At 40.7% G+C, this 18,150-nt stretch overlaps 1 protein-coding gene across 2 annotated transcripts in view; it reads left to right on the top strand.

Annotated features, from left to right (window-relative positions):
- The first annotated feature begins 8,514 nt into the window (after positions 1-8,514).
- Positions 8,515-18,150, top strand: part of CYFIP1 (cytoplasmic FMR1 interacting protein 1) — a 143,476-nt gene continuing 133,840 nt past the window's right edge. For both annotated transcript variants that reach the window (XM_077774609.1, XM_077774608.1), the window contains exon 1: positions 8,515-8,600. The gene's annotated coding sequence lies outside the window, so the exon portion shown is untranslated. The remainder of the gene's footprint in view (positions 8,601-18,150) is intronic.

Below are 18,150 nucleotides of genomic sequence, written 5' to 3'. Positions count from 1 at the left end.
GTGTCATTAAATAATTATGTCAAAAAAAAAAAAGTCAGCCAGGCTGCAGTGATCTCATGGCATCAAAGAGAGAATGTGCCTCCATGCTCACTCACATGAGCCTTGACATGGTTCAGGTCCTCACTGGCTGCTGACCAGAGATAATGATTCCTCATCATGTGACCTCTCCACTGGGGTGCTTACATAATGGCAGCTGACTTTCCTCAGAGAAAGGGATGAGAGTGAGAGAGACTCAAAATGCAAGCCATAGTCTTCTTATAACTAGAATTGAAATGACATCTAACCACTTCTGCTATATTCTCTTCAACAAAGGTGAATACCTAAATGCAGCCCACTGTCCAGGAGAAATAGACATCAGGGGTTGGGGATTCAGGGAACCAACTTCAAAGCTATCTACCATTGTGCCTTCGGCCTCCCAATCATTTGTGTCATTAAAAGCATCAAAATGTATCCACTGCTCTTGCAAGGCTCTGAAAAGTTCATCCCACTGTAGCATTACTTCAGAATTTAGACTCACCTTCTAAATCAAGTTCACATGCCAATAGGGTACCTTGAGACAATTCCTTAAGTACAGTGGCTGCCTCTGGTTTCTTTACCTAAACAGATGAAACTAAAGAGACAAGTGATCTACTCCATACACAGTCACTTGATAGTGGTGGGACAAGTGTGGGATAATTGCCAGGGTCATTCCTGTTCAAAACGGGTGGGGTGGGGGTGGGAGGATGGGAGGCAGATTCACAGCAATTTTGTTACCCAGCTGACCAAACATGGAAGTCCCTTGACTAGATCTGAAGACCTGGGAATACTTTTCAGAGTTCTTGGCTCTACCCTGTGGTCTCTTGGTTCTGCACTCAGTCACACGATTTCCTTTTCCCAGCCTACCTCCTGGCAGTAGAATTCTGGGGGCCCAAAGTCTTTTACTTCTAGTCCAAACTGGTGGTTCTTCTGTTGACATAATACTACTAAAAATTTTGTGGGTGTTCTTTAAATCTTTCAGGTTCACTCTATTAGACACACCCACAAATAAATGTTTTTGAAATAAACCCCTTCCTTATATTTCTCTTCCTCCAGCTTACTAGGGACCCTATTATTTGAAACACCCTTAATCCACTGACAGGACCTTTTATGTGACTGAAGTATACTTTGAGGCACAACTTTTGCTCTTTCTGAAGAATCAAGAAAAGATTTTGAAAAGATTTTATAGTCATATTCTCAGCATCTTTAGATCACATTTTCTTGATAATGCTGTATATTTCATCTTTGCTCAATAGCCGTTTATTAATTTTAACATCATTTGCTACATGGATAAGCTGCACATATTCAAAACCATTAATTCAAGTTCCTTTTTATTTGAGAGTCCTCTAAAATTCTCACTCCTCTCTTGTGTTTACTATAACCAGCAAGAAGAAACCAAGCAGTCGGGGCGCCTGGGTGGCTTAGTCGGTTAAGCGTCCGACTTTCGCTTAGGTCATGATCTCGCGGTCCGTGGGTTCGAGCCCCGCATCGGGCTCTGTGCTGACTGCCAGCTCAGAGCCTGGAGCCTGTTTCAGTCTGTGACTCCCTCTCTCTCTGACCCTCCCATGCTCACGCTGTCTCTCTCTCTCCTAGAAATAAATCATTTAAAAAAAAAAAAAGAAGAAGAAGAAGAAGAAACCAAGCAGTATCTTTAGTATTTCACTTGGAAAATTCATTTGCTAGGTCACTCAATTTCTTAGGGATATTTTCTCCTTTCAGTGTAGCTGCAGGCAACAGCATTGGTAAGCATTCTCCTTGGACGGAACAAGGATTTTCTTTCTCCAGTTTCCAACAATGTTTTTCTCATTTTTTTAAGGCCCTTTCCAGCATCTTCCCCAAAATACAAAACTCTATGAGCACTGTTGCACACATTTCAAGGTATCATCAACACTCAACTCAAAGTTGGGGGGTTTCAAGGCCACACCCACATTTTTAGGGTTTTATACAGCAGCACTCCTGCCTCAGTACCAAATTATGTGTCAGNATCTCTAGAGAGAGAGAGTATATATACACACACACATACATATATAAATATATACAAATATATAAACATATATATACAAATATGTATATATGGATAATCATATATAGGCTTGTCACAGGAATTTTGCTACAAAGATTTGATCTTACAAAAATTGTGGAAGTCAGTCTATCAGTCTTCACAAGGCTATGGTCTGCATCTGATCCTAGAGGATGTTGTCCACAGGGCAAGATGTTGGGAAGAGAAAATGGATGTGAAATGAGACAAAACAAAAACAAGTTGGAGTCCACAAGCTTGTGCTAGAACCCCATTCAGAGATACTGAAACCCATGTCAACTCCTGTTGCTTCTGACCATAGTAAGGTAGGTGACCTGCAAAATTGGGGCCCTTCATCATGAAGCTAATAAGCACAGGACCTGGTTCAGGAGTCAGAGGATCCAGAGCAAGGAGGCAGTGGCAGACATAAAACACATATATGAGCTACAGACTGTCAGACATGACTGTGTTAATGACTTGGACTGTCAGACATACAGCACATATATGAGCTACAAAGTTACTGCTGCTTCACTCCACTCCTAAGTCTCTTTTAAAAAATACTCTTGTGGGATACCTTGGTGGCTCAGTCAGCTGAGCATCCAACTTTGGCTCATGTCATGATCTCACATTTTGTGAGTTTGAGACCTGCATCAGGCTCAATCCTGTCAGCACAGAGCTGGCTTCTGATCCTCTGTCCTCCTCCCTCTTTGCTCCTCTCCTGCTCATGTTCTCTCTCTCAAAAATAAATAAAACATTAAAAAAAAACTTTCTTGTGATACTTAGGCACCATACAAGAAAGATAATTCTGGGGGCACCTGACTGGCTTAGTTGGTGGAGCATGTGGCTCTTGATATTGGGGTCATTAGTTCAAGTTCTACATTAGGTGGGGAGGTTACTTGAAAATAAAAATCTTAGAACAAAAATAAGGAAAGAATTCTGGTAAATGTAGATCAGCATAGCCAACTTGAAATATCACAAAACCACCCCATCAATTCTATGTACCATTAAGAAAAGGTAATTTATTATAAAAGGAAGTCTCCACATAACTGGAGGGCAGGAATGTAGGGATTTGAACCCAGAAATAGAAACTTATTCTACACTCAAGGAACTCTCCTCTCTCTCTCTCTTTCTCTCTCTCTCTCTCTCTCTCTCTGGTTTCTATTTCTCTAAACCTATAAGCTTTATTTCCTTTCTTGGGAGAACACCTCTCTCTGCATCACAGTCCCTGTGGGGTTGGAAGACAGACTCTTAAAGCTCCCAACTGCACAAGACCATTTCTTGATTCCTGTCTTAGCTTGAGTTCCCCCAGAAAATTCAGCCTAGAGTTAAGAAGCATGTGCTTCTACAGAGCCCAGCATGGGGCTTGAACTCATGAACTGCAAGATCATGACCTGAACTGAAGTCGGATGCTTAACTGACCAAGCTACCCAGGTGTCTCAACTTCTGGATATATATTGAAAGGAAATTAAAATAGGATCTAAAAGAAAAAAAAAAAAGAAGCATGTGCTTCTACTTTCTGATGAAGTCCAATCGCTGTAGCAGGAGTCAGAGAGGAGAGGAGTGAGTCAAGGAAGGAGGAGAACTATTGGTGTGGGAGTGCATCGTTGAGCAAAGAAAATATACCCACTCCATCTCTCAAAATATGTCCCCAAGAGACCACATAAACGCTTGTGTCAGGAAGAAGAGAGAATTGATCTTCTGGCTCCCCTCTTGTAAGGCAAGCCTTACAAAGCTTTGCCCCAAAAAGAAGGATGTGCCCTCTACCCATCTATGAAGTCCATCTGCCAGTTTCACAGACCCTCATGCCTTTGTTGGCAAGGAATCCCCAGGGCAGGAAGTGAGATGTCCATGTGGACACCTGAGGAAAGTTCCCTCAGTTTTGGGTTGAAGACCACACAGACCTATCACAGATGAACCTAAGATCCCAAAGATGGAATGAAATGTGAGTGATACAGTTCAAACTCTAAATTTCCAAGTAAGGGTGGTACTTTGAGTCAACTTAGATTAAGTGTCCATCCAAGGTTTAATACAGTGTGGGGGGAAAAATAAGATTATAGTGTACAAATATGGCTAGTGAGATCCTGCCACTATGGAATGATGGGATTAGCTAAGAATAAACTTAGGCTTTTGTTAATACTATTAGAAAAAATATTAATATTGGAAATGAGACAAAATTATCATTATTTGAAGATAATATAATTATCTTCATATCTTCATAAAATGTCTTCCTAAAACCCCCCTCCCCTCAAAATCAGAGGACAATTCTCTAAAACTAGTAAGAATACTTTCCTATATACCAATAATAGGTTAGAAAATATACTGGAATAAAATAACCAATAATCAAAAGGATTTCTGCTACATTTAAGCTAAGTTGTATAGGCTGTGTAGAATAAATAATGTATCAAAATTAGATTCAGCAAAAATGATAGAAACCCTAAAATACCATGAATATAAAGAAAATAGATTTCTCTCTCTTGTAAAACTAAACAACTCTGGAATTAGAGCAGCTCAGGTATGGCAGTTCTTGGTGATAAGGTCCTAAGCTTCTATGTTTTTGGTCCTCCATCCTTGGCACAAAGCTCTCATTTCATATTGCATGAGGGTTATTTTATCAGGCAGCAGAAAAAAGGAAGTACTAGAGACTGACATATCCTCCCTTTAAAGATACCTTCCAGAAGCTTCACACCTACTTCTACTTGGGTCACAATGGCCAGAACTTTGTATCTAACTGATGAGGTTTTTTAGGGGTGATAGGGGGGTTCTCAGGCTCTGGAAGCAATGGCCAAGAAAGAATTCTTGAAGACATCTTTGGTGCAAAAAGGTGATTTTATTAAAGCATGTGAACATGACCTGTGGGCAGGGAGAGCTGCCCCCTGGACCATGAGGAGAGACTGGTTATATGTTATGGAGTTAAAGTCCAAGGGAAATTTCAAAGAGATTTTCACATGCTAAAGACGACTCCTAGGAAACTGAAGGCCTAGTTATTGTCAAGCTGAAGTTTTTCTGAATTTGGGAAAACAAAGGCAAACACCATGTATCAGTCCTGCCAATAGCCCCAGATAGAACAGATAAACACAATCCTTTACAAATAAGATGTGTCCTGTTCCCTCTAAGACCAAGGGTCCTGCACTAAGAAAATAGGCTCCTGTCCTCAAGTCCACAAGCAAGTTGAGAAGGGGATGGGAAAAGGGCAAATAAAAACATGTTTCCAAGACATTTATGGTTCTTCTTAATTATTAAATTATTTCCTTAAAGTTTTTCATATACTTCTTTTTAAATTTCCTTTTATTTTGATCAGAAACCATTCATGTTTCCCTTTTTATTTTTGAAGTTGGTAATTTATATTTTTCTAAAATCAATTTTGCTAGGGTGTAATAATTCTATTACTTTTTTCTCTTTTAAGCAAGCTCTATGCCCAGTGTGGGACTTGAATGCACAGCCCTGAGATCAAGAGTTGCACACTCTGCTGACTGAGCCAGTCAGGTGCTCCTCTAAAACTTTATTAAGAGTTTTATTAAGAGTTCTCTGACAGAGAGAGAGAGAGCAGGGGAGGGTCAGAGAGAGAGGGAGACACAGAATCTGAAACGGGCTCTAGGCTCTGAGCTAGCTGTCAGCACAGAGCCTGACATGGGGCTCGAACCTACGAACTGTGAGATCATGACCTGAGCTTAAGTTGGACGCTTAACTGACTGAGCCACCCAGGCGCCTCAAAAATCAGCTTTTGTGTTTGGTCATCTCTTCTAGTTCATTGATCTCTGCCCTTATCTTTATTATTTCTTTCACCCTTATTTTCTTTGGATTTCTTTGCTTTTTCCCCCCTAAATTTTTGAGGAAAAGTTTACATAATTGATTTTAAGCCTTTCTTGTTTTATAATATATGCATTTCTTGTTTTATAATATATGCATTTCATATATAAACTTTACCTCTGAGCATTTATTTAGCTGCATCTTGCAAATTTTGATGTTGTTTTTCATTACTAATTCTGCATATTTAAAAATTTCCATTGTGATTTCTTTTTTAATCAAGGGATATTTAGAGGTGTATTATTTCATTCTCTAATATTTGAGCATTTAAAGTTATGCCTTGTTATTGCTTTTTAGTTTAATTTCATGGTGGTCAGAGAAAGTATTATATGACTTCAATCCTTTGAAATCTTTTGAGATTTGTTTTACTTCCTAGCATAGGGTATATTTCGAAAATATTAAGTATGTATTTGAAAACTTTCATTCTTCTCATTAGTACCTTGAAGGTTCAGTATAAAGTTTTTGAGCATCTTTTATTAAATGCAATGTATTCTGTATTCTGTTTTGTGAGGGTACTATTTAGATCAAATACATTAGTTGCTTTATTTATTTAAATGTGTATTTGCTTAAGTAATCTCTGTCCCCAGTGTGGGGTTCGAACTCATGACCCCAAGACGAAGAGTCACATGTTCTGGGCTCTGTTGAGCCAGCCAGGCACCCTAGTTAATTGTTTTTGTTGTTGTTAATTGTTTAAAAATTTTTTCTGTATCATTACTTATTTTTGTGTTTGCTTGTTCTGTCAATTACTGAGAGAATTAGGATCTCTAATTATGACTGTGTACTTTCATGTTTCTTCTTCTGACTCTATCAATTTTCCCAAGCATTTCAAAGCTTATTTGGTGTATGCATACTAAAATTTTTTTTTCTTAATGAATTGATCTCTTTATCAATGTCCCTTTTTATTTCTAGTGACTGTCTTGAAGTCTTTGATATTAACATAGTGATGTCAACTTTTTATGACTGTTATATAAATGGTAGCTTGTTTTCTATTTTTTAAATTTCAACCTCTATTTTAAAATTTTTTTATGTTTTATTTATTTCTAGGAGAGAGAGAGAGACAGCGTGAACAGGGGAGGGTCAGAGAGAGAGGGATTCACAGACTGAAACAGGCTCCAGGCTCTGAGCTGGCAGTCAGCACAGAGCCTGACGCGGGGCTCGAACCCACGAACCGCGAGATCATGACGGAAAGTCGGACGCTTAACCGACTAAGCCACCCAGGCGCCCCTTCAACTTCTATTTTAAATAGCATATGTTGGGATTTGTTTTTATTCAGTGTGACAATTTATCTTTAATTGGAGTGTTTAGTCCATTTACATTTAATGCAATTGACAGTATGATTGGATTTAAGCTTAACAGCTTGCTCTTTGTAACTGCTTATTTTATATGCTTTTTGCTTCTTTGCTGCCTTCTTTGGATTGAGCATATTTTAGCGTTCTATTTTATTTCCTCCCTTGGATTTTTATCCATGCCCAATACACCTTGAATTTGTATTCTGTCACTTCATCTACAGTGTAAAACAAAACAAAAACAAAACAAAACACCTATGGAATCTAACTTTGAGACTTAGCCCTGGACAGAGCGAAGTAGTAATCTGATTAAAAATGTGTGGCTGAGAACCAGAAACTCTCTTAAAGCCTATGTTTTGTAGGAGTGTTAGGGAGCTCCAGGAACTTCTATGAAAAATGTTCTCAGAATATTTAAACAATTGGTAGATTCTGGTCTAGTCATGATCCATTTGCTTTTTGCATTATCCAGACAACAGCTGAGAGTAAGTAAATCATTTGTGGCTTTCATAGTCAATTGGCCAGATTTAGAATACTTGATGCCCATCATTATTGGGCATACACTAGAACCATATGCCGGTGGGTGGGTGAAGGGGAAGTGGGGGGAGTTTAGGGCCGTTTTTTCTCTTAAGCATGCTTATGACAAGCTCACTCCATTCACTATTTCCATATGATTTGTTACTAAACTGGCCTCTGTCAAGATTGTTTTTTTGGCACTTGTTCAAGCTTTCTTCTGTCAACTGTTCCCCCAAGTCTGCACAGGCGTTTGCCCCTGTCTCAGAGGGAGATGGGGTTGTACAGAAATGATCACTGCAGCGCCTGTTTGGGTCATTTCCACCTAGTTGGCAGGACTCTGGCGGTGTATACCTGTCGCACCCTGTACGCGGCCGCCTGCCATGCTCTGGCCTGCGGAGCACAGGCGTGCGCACCTTCTACACCGCAGCGGCGACGGACCAGCGCGCCTGGGCGTTCCGATTTTTAGTCTTTTCTGCAGCCCATCCACCCACCGCCTGATCAGGTGGAGCAGCGGAGCAGGATGCGGACCCCCGCTCCTTTTCCTCCACTAGTCCGGCGGCTCCCACGGGGGAGCCCCACAGAAGTACTCCCCAGTAGTCCCACGCAAAGCAGGTGGCTCTCGAGGCTCTCCCTAGGAAGCACCTTAGGCGGCCGGAGGGCCTCGCGGTTGCCTCCTTCCAGTTGATTGGCGTCGGGCTTGGGCGGGCCGGCTGGATCCGGGGCGGGGGGGGGGGGGCACTGGAGGGTGCACCGAGCAAGGGAGGGAGCAGCCCCGGCAGCGGACTGAGCGCGGAGGGAGGAGCGCCAGGAGGAAGAGGCCGAGCCGGGAGAGCCCCCGCCCCGGGAGGAAGGGGAGGAGGCCGGGTGTTTCCTGGCGCATTCCCGGCCCGCCCGAGTGACTCACTCAGCCAGGAAACTCCCAGGGCCCATTCGGGACCCCCGAGCCGCAGCCGCCGCGGACCCAGGTGAGGAAGGCTGCTGCCCCCGCCCAGCCATATAACCCCTGTGGGGTCCAGGCGGCCCTCGGAACCGAGTCGGGTATTGCGGCGGCGGTGCCCAGCCGGGGCCCCGTGGGCGGCCAGGACTTGGTTCTCCGCGGCGCGGCCTCCCCGGCGGCGCGGCCTCCCGGGATCGCTCTGGCCCTCGCTTGCCTGTTTCCGTGCCTTCGAACCCCCAGCTCCAGCATCCCGGTCGTGCGCTCTTGTACACCCTCACATTTCCGGCCCCAGCGCTCTCCGGCCCCTAACTCCTCACCCCGCGCCCTCGGCCCCTGCGCCCAGACATTCCGGATCCCAAGCCCCCCGCCCCCTCACGTGGCAGAGCTCAGTGGTGAGGGTATGTTGGTGTTTTGTAATTATTGTTGGAAAGTAAGGCGCAGACAGCTTGCAGTGAGATCGCGAGACCTGAACCAGTTTTTGTGCCCCTATCTGAGGGAAGGAGGGAGACACTGGCCGAGCGAAACCATTTTGCAGAATCTTGGAGACCAGTTTTAGGCTTTGTTAAGGCGCCGGGATTGTTACGTGGGCAGCGCTGTTCAGTACAACCATACTGAATTGTGTGTTTTAAGGATGAAATGCGTGCGCTTAGTTTGCAGCACATTGTGGGCGTGAGAAAAAAGGTGAGAGAGTAATTTGGAAATGGTGTTTAAGGAGCGTTTTTTAACCTGAGAGGCGTCTAGACCATGTCCACTTTAGTGTTCTGTCTAAACAGTACAGATAGCAATTGCTATTAAACCTAGTGTTGGATGATTTGTGCTTCTGTGTGCGACTGAGACTTTGTAGTGTTTCTTTTCTAGTAGTAGAGGGTACAGTGTTCCACACTGGACAGTTTTTACTGCTTCGTGAGCCCAGTGGTATTTCTTGGCCTTTTTCTAATATTATTCCTTAACTGATTAGTGATTGAAGCAGAATTGATACCTGGCACTGTAGATCAGATTGCTGTGCTTGACATCTCGTCACCAACTCTGTGATTGTGCCAGAAAATCCTATTCAGGTTCATCAGCCAGAACTGATGCTCTGTTGGAATGCCTGGACCATTGAGGGCCCCACCCGTTCTGTCCCTTATCCCTTCAGATTGTTAGTGATTTTCCGTGTGAAGTGTAGATGTGCAGGCACAGAGCTGAAAAGAAATCACGTTTTATTTTTTATTAAAAAAATTTTAAATGTCCTTATTTTATTTTGAGAGACAGAGAACGAGCGGGGGAGGGGCAGAAAGAGAGGGAGACAGAATCTGAAGCAGGCTCCAGACTCTGAGCTGGCAGCACAGAGCCCGACGTGGGGCTCGAACCCACGGACTGTGAGATCATGACCTGAGCCGAAGTCGGACGCTTAACCGACTGAGCCACCTGGGTGCCCCAAGAAATCACGTTTTAAATAAACGGGGGCCACAGCAAGTATGCATTTGTAGGAATTCAATAGGAATTTGGCGCTGTTTCATTCCCTGCTGCCTTTTCCCCCCAGAGCATCATCTCTATGACAGAGGCAAACAGAATTGTGGTGGAATACATTTCCTGTGTTATTACATATATAGATACCTTTGTGTGCTGATAGGTTGCTCAAAGGAAATCCCCTCCCCCCCTTTTTTTGGTATGTGTGTTTATTTGGATTTATTTTTAAATTTACATATAGTAAAGTTCTCTTTTTGGTGCATGGTTCAATGAGTTTTGACAAATGCATAGTCATAGGACTCCCCATCACAGTCAAGATACAGAACAGTTCTGTCATCCCCCAAATTCCTTCAGCTGTCTTTTTGTAGGCAACCCCTCCTCCCATTTTCAACTACCGGCAACCACTGACTTGTCCATTGTTACAGTTTTGTTTTTCTAGAATGTCATATATGGTCTTCGAGTCTGGCTTATTAGTTCACTTAGCATGATGAATTTGAGATTAATCCATTTTCTAGTTTGTGTCCAAGGGTAAGTAAAGACATGAAGGTTTGAAAAGTGTACGTTTAGGATACAACCTGAGAGATTCAAGTAATATTAAAAAATTTTTTTTAATGTTTATCTATTTTTGAGAAAGAGAGAGGGAGATTGAGCATGAGCAGGGGAGGGGCAGAGAGAAAGGGAAACACAGAATCCCAAGCAGGCTCCAGGCTGTGAGCTGTCAGCANATATATATATATATATAGTTATATATCTATATAACTATATATATATATATATCTTAAATGTTTTATTTATTTCTGAGAGAAAGAGAGAGAGACAGCGTGAACAGGGGAGGGTCAGAGAGAGAGAGGGAGATACAGAATCTGAAGCAGGCTCCAGCCTCTGAGCTAGCTGTCAGCACAGAGCCTGACGCGGGGCTCCAACCCACGAGCTGTGAGATCATGACCTGAGCCGAAGTGGGACGCCCAACCGACTGAGCCCCCCAGGCGCCCCACCTCAAGTAATACTTTTAAATCACGAGAAGAATTACAAAACTCCCACTCATTAAAAAATGGAAACCATACAGAACTTTGTGTATACATACATACATATATATTTTTTAAGTTTACTTATTTATTTTGAGAGAGAGAGTGTGCAAGCAGGGAAGGGGCAGGAGAGAGGGAGAGGGAGAATCCCAAGCAGGCTTTGTGCTGTCCGTGCAGAGCCCAATGCAGGGCTTGATCCCATGAACCATGAGCTCATGACCTGAGCTGAAACCAAGAGTAGGACCCTTAACTGACTGAGCAACCCAGGCACCCCCAAAACTATATATATTAAAAGAGAAATTACCTCAGTACTTGTGTGGTACTATATAGCCTTTTCTGTACATACACATAGTTTTTGTTTTTTTGTCTTCTTTTGGGAATATAATGAGATTACATTGCATATATCACAATACCTATCCATTTGATGATTTTGACTTATTTAAAGATCTTGGAAATCTTTATATGTTGGCATATGGAGTGTACATACACAGATTTTCCTTCATTCTTTTTAATATCTGTATAGGGTTCCATAACATGGACATATTATAACTTATTTAATCAGCCTCTTATTAATTGACATGTTGTTTCACATTTGTCACCACCATAGTCAGTGCTTTTGTTTCTCTTTGTGTATATACTCAGGCTTATCATTCTGGAAGTGATTTTGGGTTTAAATAATAGCATTTCTTGAGTACCTATCCTCCAGCAATGTTCTAAGCCAGGGTTATTTTTCCTGTAAAGGTCCAGAGAGTGAATATTTATCACAACTACCTCATTCTGTTGTTGTAACATCAAAGCAGCATAGACAATATATAAGAGTGTGGCTGTGTTTCAATAAAACTTTAATTACAGAAACATCAGTATGGCTAACTCTTGTTTTGGGTACTTTACATACTACTTATCCTTGCAGCCCTCAAAGGTAGGTATAGTTATTAGGCCCACTTTATGGGTGAGAAAATTGACAAAGAGAAATGAAGTATGTGTCCAAAGTTATGTGCCTGGTAAATAGCAGAGCCAGACTTTGAATTCAAACATCTGACTGCATACATCAAGTTGAAAATTAGAAAGAAGCTGCCCGGAATACCTTCCCCAAAATGTTAGATCCTAGGACCTGACCCTCATACACACTTATTGAATCACTTGCTTATGATTCTTTTAGGGCACCATGTTTACTCAGGTAGCACTCCAGGAGCACTTGCCTCCCTACTCCTCAGATGGGCCAGTGTTCCCTTTGTCTCTCCCACTATGTGACTGTGTCCTGGCTTTTGATTTGTGAGATCAGCTCAGTGCCTGGGACTGCCCAGCTATCCAGTGGTAGGAAAGACAGAGACTTGAGCAGGTGAGATCAGTTTGAGTCCTGGCAAGTCTGCTGCTTTGAGTGTTGAGGTCTGCTCCAATATCATTATGTGAGCCCAAGTGAGCACATTGTTTGGCCTGCCTTGATTGTTATGAAAATCAAATGAGATAATATAGGAAAAATTTTGTAGAAGGGACAATTACTATTAGTGCTATGTTTTTTAAAGATTTTATATTAGTAAATGTATTTTATAAAAGTGTGAAGTTTTGAGTAACTAACCGGTCTCCTCTACTTTTATTGTTTTTGCTACCAAAATTTAGCCAGCTCTTTAAAAAATACTTTTAGTCATTTCAGTAAGGACAGGAAAAGAAATAAAAGGCATACAAGTTTGCAGGAAAAATGAAACTCTCCCTTATTTGCAGATGACGTGATTTATACAGAAAAATGCAAAGCATCTATGAAAAAACTCTTAGGACTAATAAGTGAGATTAGCAAGGTCACAAATACAAAAAGTCAACACATGTAAGTCAGTCATTCTATATACTAGCAATATATGATTAGAAAGTGACATTTTAAAATACCATTTTCAGGGGCACCTGGGTGGCTTAGTCGATCCAGTGACTGGCTCTTGGTTTCAGCAAAGGTCATGATCCCAGGGTTGGGGAATTGAACCCTGCTGGGCTCCTTGCTGAACGTCGAGCCTGCTTGCTACTCTCTTTCTCCTTACCTCATGTGCTCTCTCTCTAAAAATAAACATATAAAATATACCATTTTCAGTAGTTACAAAAATCAAATACTTAGATATAAATCTAAAATTACAGGATTTGTATTCTGAAAACGACAAAATACTGATGAATGAAAACAGAGATGGTGTAAATAAATGGAGAAGCATACTATAGTCCTGGGTTGGAACACTCAACATAGTAAAGATGTCAGTTCTCTTCAGACTGATCTATAAGTTTAACACAAGTCCAGTAAAATATCTCAGCGAAAAAAATATTTTAAACAACGTATTGAGGTATAACATACATAATTTACTTAATGTAAGCATACAGTGATTTGTAGTAGATTTACAGAGTTGTGTAGCCATCACCATGATCCAGTTTTAAAACATACTTATCACCCCAGTAAGATTCCAAATGATCTTTTGTAGGTAATCCCCGTTTCTAACCCTGCTCTAGCTAATTGGTAATTTACTTTCTGTCTTATATAGAGTTTCCTTTTCTGATCATTTAACATAAGTGGAAGTATACAGTTTGTAGTCTTATGTGTGGTTTCTTTCATTTAAAACACTCTTATTTGGGAATTTATTTCTGTAGTAGCATGTATCAGTATTTCATTCCTTTTTAGTACATTTATATTGTTATGTAACCATCACCACTATTCATCTCCAGAACTTTTTCATCATCTCAAACTGAAACTCTTTCCCTATTAAACAAAAACTCCCCATTCCTATATTTCCCTAGCACCTGGCAACCACCATTCTACTATCTGTCTGTGAAATTCGTATTCCAGATATCTGTATAATGCAGTTGTATAATATTTGTCTGTCGTACTCTGGGTCTAAAGTTCTTTCTTGTCCAGCACAGGAAATCGGATGCAGGATTAAAATGCGAAGGACGGCTAATGTCCGAGAAAAGACAAGAGCCCCGAATAAATGTCCTTTCTCTGTATTTATTAATATCAGAAAGCTTACAAATGTGATGAGCATGCACAAAGAGACAATGAATCTCTGAGCATTAACTCATTGGCATGAGGAAAACGGAGTTTTGAAGATATACGGTGTTAGGAGTTTGGGTCAATATAAACCAAAATCCTGGCACCGGGCAGATGGACGTTAATGGCAGAAATGAGGTGCCTTGCCTGTTTATCTTTGTGTGTGTGTGTGTGTGTGTGTGTGTGTGTGTGTGTGATTTCTTATTAATACAGTTCTTGTCAGTTCAAAAATTAGATAGTTACTCATCTGTATTTTCTTGTAATTTATTTGNGGTCCTGTGTTAAGTTCCTCCTAATCCATCTGTACATGCAAACATATGGTATCTGTCCTTCTCTGCCTGAATTATTTCATTTAGCATGACACCCTCAAGGTCCATCCATGTTGCCACACATGGCCAATTTCATTCTTTCTCATTGCCATGTAGTATTCCATTATCTATAAAAACCACATCTTGATCCATTCATTAGTTGATGGACATGTAGGCTCTTTCCATGTTTTGGCTATTGTTGAGAGTGCTGTTTTGAACATTGGGGTACATGGGCCCCTATGCATCAGCACTCCTGTATCCCTTTGGTAAATTCCTAGCAGTGCTATTGCAGGGTCATAGGGGAGTTCTATTGTTAATTTTTTGAGGAACCTCCACACTGTTTTCCAGAGGGGCTGCACCAGTTTACATTCCCGCCAACAGTGTAGAAGGGTGCCCGTTTTTCCACATCCTCGCCAGCATCTAGAGTCTCCTGATTTGTTCATTTTAGCCACTCTGACAAGAGTGAGATGGTATCTCAGTGTGGTTTTGATTTGTCCCTGATGATGAGGGAAGATGAGCATTGTTTCATGTGTCTGTGGGCCATCTGGATGTCTTCTTTGGAGAGGTGTCTGTTCATGTCTTCTGCCCATTTCTTCACTGGATTATTTGTTTTTCCGGTGTGGAGTTTGGTGAGTTCTTTATAGATTTTGGATACTAGCCCTTTATCTGATATGTCATTTGCTACTCTCTTTTCCCATTGCGTCAGTTGCCTATTAGTTTTGTTGATTGTTTCCTTTGCTCTGCAGAAGCTGTTCATCTTGATGAGGTCCCAGTAGTTCATTTTTGCTCTTGATTCTCTTGCCTTTGGGGATGAGTCAAGTAAGAAATTGCTGCGGCTGACTTCAAGGAGTTTGTTTCCTGCTTTCTCCTCTAGGGTTTTCATGGTTTCCTGTCTCCCATTCAGGTCCTTTATCCATTTTGAGTTTATTTTTGTGCATGGTGAGAGAAAATGATCTAGTTTCATTCTTCTGCATGTTGCTGTCCAGTTCTTCCAGCACCATCTGTTAAAGAGGCTGTCTTTTTTCCATTGGATACTATTTCCTGCTTTGTCAAAGATTAGTTGGCCGTACATTTGTGAGTCCAATTCTGAGTTCTCTATTCTATTCCATTGGTCTATGTACCTGTTTTTGTGCTAATACCATACTGTCTTGATAATTATAGCTTTGTAGTAGAGGCTAAAGTCTGGGATGGTGTTGCCTCCCGTTTTGGTTTTCTTCTTCAATATTACTTTGGCTATTTGGGGTCTTTAGTGGTTCCTTACAAATTTTTAGGATAGTTTGTTCTAGTTTTGAGAGGAATGCTGGTGCAATTTTGATTGGGATTGCATTAAATGTGTAGTTGGCTTTGGGTAGTAATGACATTTTAACTATATTTAATCTTCCAATCCATGAGCATGGAATGTTTTTCCATTTCTTTGTGTCTTCTTCAATTTCCTTCATAAGTTTTCTATAGTTTTTATCATACAGATCTCTTATATCTTTGATTAGGTTTATTCCTAGGTATTTTATGGTTTTTTGTGCAATTGTGAATGGGATCAGTTTCTTGATTTCTCTTTCTGTTGCTTCATTGTTGGTGTATAAAAATGCAGTCGATTTCTGTATGTTGATTTTGTACCCTGCAACTTTGCTGAATTCACGGATCAGTTCTAGTAGGCTTCTGGTGGAGTCTTTCGGGTTTTCTATGTAAAGTATCATGTCGTCTGTGAAAAGTGAGAGTTTGACTTCTCTTTGCCAATTCTGATGCCTTTGATTTCCTTTTGTTGTCTGATGGCTGATGCTGGGACTTCGATCACTATGTTAAACAACAGTGGTGAGAGTGGACATCCCTGTCGTGTTCCTGATTTCAGGTGGAAAGCTCTCAGTTTTTCCCCATTGAAGATGATGTTAGCTGAGGGCTTCTCATAGATGGCTTTTATGATGTTTAAGTCCCTTCTATCCTGACTTTCTCAAGGGTCTTTANTACCCTGCAACTTTGCTGAATTCACGGATCAGTTCTAGTAGGCTTCTGGTGGAGTCTTTCGGGTTTTCTATGTAAAGTATCATGTCGTCTGTGAAAAGTGAGAGTTTGACTTCTCTTTGCCAATTCTGATGCCTTTGATTTCCTTTTGTTGTCTGATGGCTGATGCTGGGACTTCGATCACTATGTTAAACAACAGTGGTGAGAGTGGACATCCCTGTCGTGTTCCTGATTTCAGGTGGAAAGCTCTCAGTTTTTCCCCATTGAAGATGATGTTAGCTGAGGGCTTCTCATAGATGGCTTTTATGATGTTTAAGTCCCTTCTATCCTGACTTTCTCAAGGGTCTTTATAAGAAAGGATGCTGTATCTTGTCAAATGCTTTTTCTGCATCTATCGACAGGATCATATGGTTTCTGTCTTTTCTTTTGTTAATGTGATATATCACATTGATTGATTTGCAACTATTCAACCAGCCCTGTAACCCAGGAATGAATCCCACTTGATCTCGGTGAATAATTCTTTTTATGTGCTGTTGGATTCGATTTGCAAGTATCTTGTTGAGAATTTTTGCATCTGTATTCATCAAGGATATTGGCCTGTAGTTCTCCTTTTTTGCTGAGTCTCTGTCTGCCTTGGGAATCAAAGTGATGCTGGCTTTGTAGAATGAGTCCGGAAGTTTTCTTTCAATATCTATTTTTTGGAATAGCTTGAGAAAAATGGGTATGAATTCTGTTTTTATTTTTTTATTTTTTGAATTCTGTTTTAAATATCTGGTAGAATTCCCCAGGGAAGCCATCAGGTCCAGCGCTCTTATTCGTTGGGAGATTTTTGATAACTGATTCAGTTTCTTCACTAGTTATGAGTCTTTTCAGATTTTCTATGTCTTCCCCTGTGAATTTTGGTAGTGAGTGTGTGTTTAGGAATTTGTCCATTTCTTCTAAGTTGTCCAGTTTGTTGGCATATAATTTTTCATAGTATTCCTGATAATTGCTTGTATTTCTGAGGGGTTGGTTGTAATAAGTCCATTTACATTCACGATTTTGTCTATTTGAGTGCTCTCTCTTTTCTTTTTGAGAAGCCTGGCTAGAGATTTGTCAATTTTGTTTATTTTTTCAAGAAAACAACTCTTATTTTCGTTGATTTGTTCAACTTTTTTTTTTTTTGGTTTCTATATTGTTTCTTTCTGCCCTGATTTTTATTATTTCTCTTTTTCTACTGGGTTTGGGGTGCTCTTGTTGCTCTCCTTCTAGTTCTTTAGGTGCAGTGTTAGATTTTGTACTTGCGCTTTTTCTAATCTCTTGAAATAGGCCTGGAGTGCAGTGTACTTTCCTTAGGACTGCCTTTGCTGCATCCCAAAGAGTTTGGATTGTTGTATTTTCATTTGTTTCCATATATTTTTAAATTTCTTCTCTAATTGTCTGATTGGCCCATTCATTCTTTAGTAGGTTGTTCTTTAACCTCCATGGTTTTGGAGGTTTTACAGGTTTCTTCCTGTGATTGATTTCAGGCTTCATAGCATTGTGATCTGAAAGTGTGCATGGTATGATCTCAATTCTTTCATATTTATTGAGGGCTGCTTTATGTCCCAGTATGTGATCTATCTTGGAGAATGTGCCATATGCACTTGAGAAGAAAGTGAATTCCATGGCCTCAGGATGTAGAGTTCTAAATGTATCTGTGAAATCCATCTGGTCCAATGTGTCATTCACATCCATTGTTTCTTTATTGAATTTCTGTCTAGTTGATCTATGCATTGCTGTAAGTAGAGTATTAAAGTCCCCTGCTATTAGCACATTCTTATTCATAATATTGTTTCTGTTTGTGAT

Source organism: Crocuta crocuta, unplaced genomic scaffold, assembly GCF_008692635.1.
Source record: "Crocuta crocuta isolate KB4526 unplaced genomic scaffold, BGI_CrCroc_1.0 scaffold469, whole genome shotgun sequence".
NCBI lineage: Eukaryota > Metazoa > Chordata > Mammalia > Carnivora > Hyaenidae > Crocuta > Crocuta crocuta.
The sequence above is the reverse complement of the archived record's forward strand: the minus strand, read 5'-3'. Positions and strand labels throughout refer to the sequence as shown.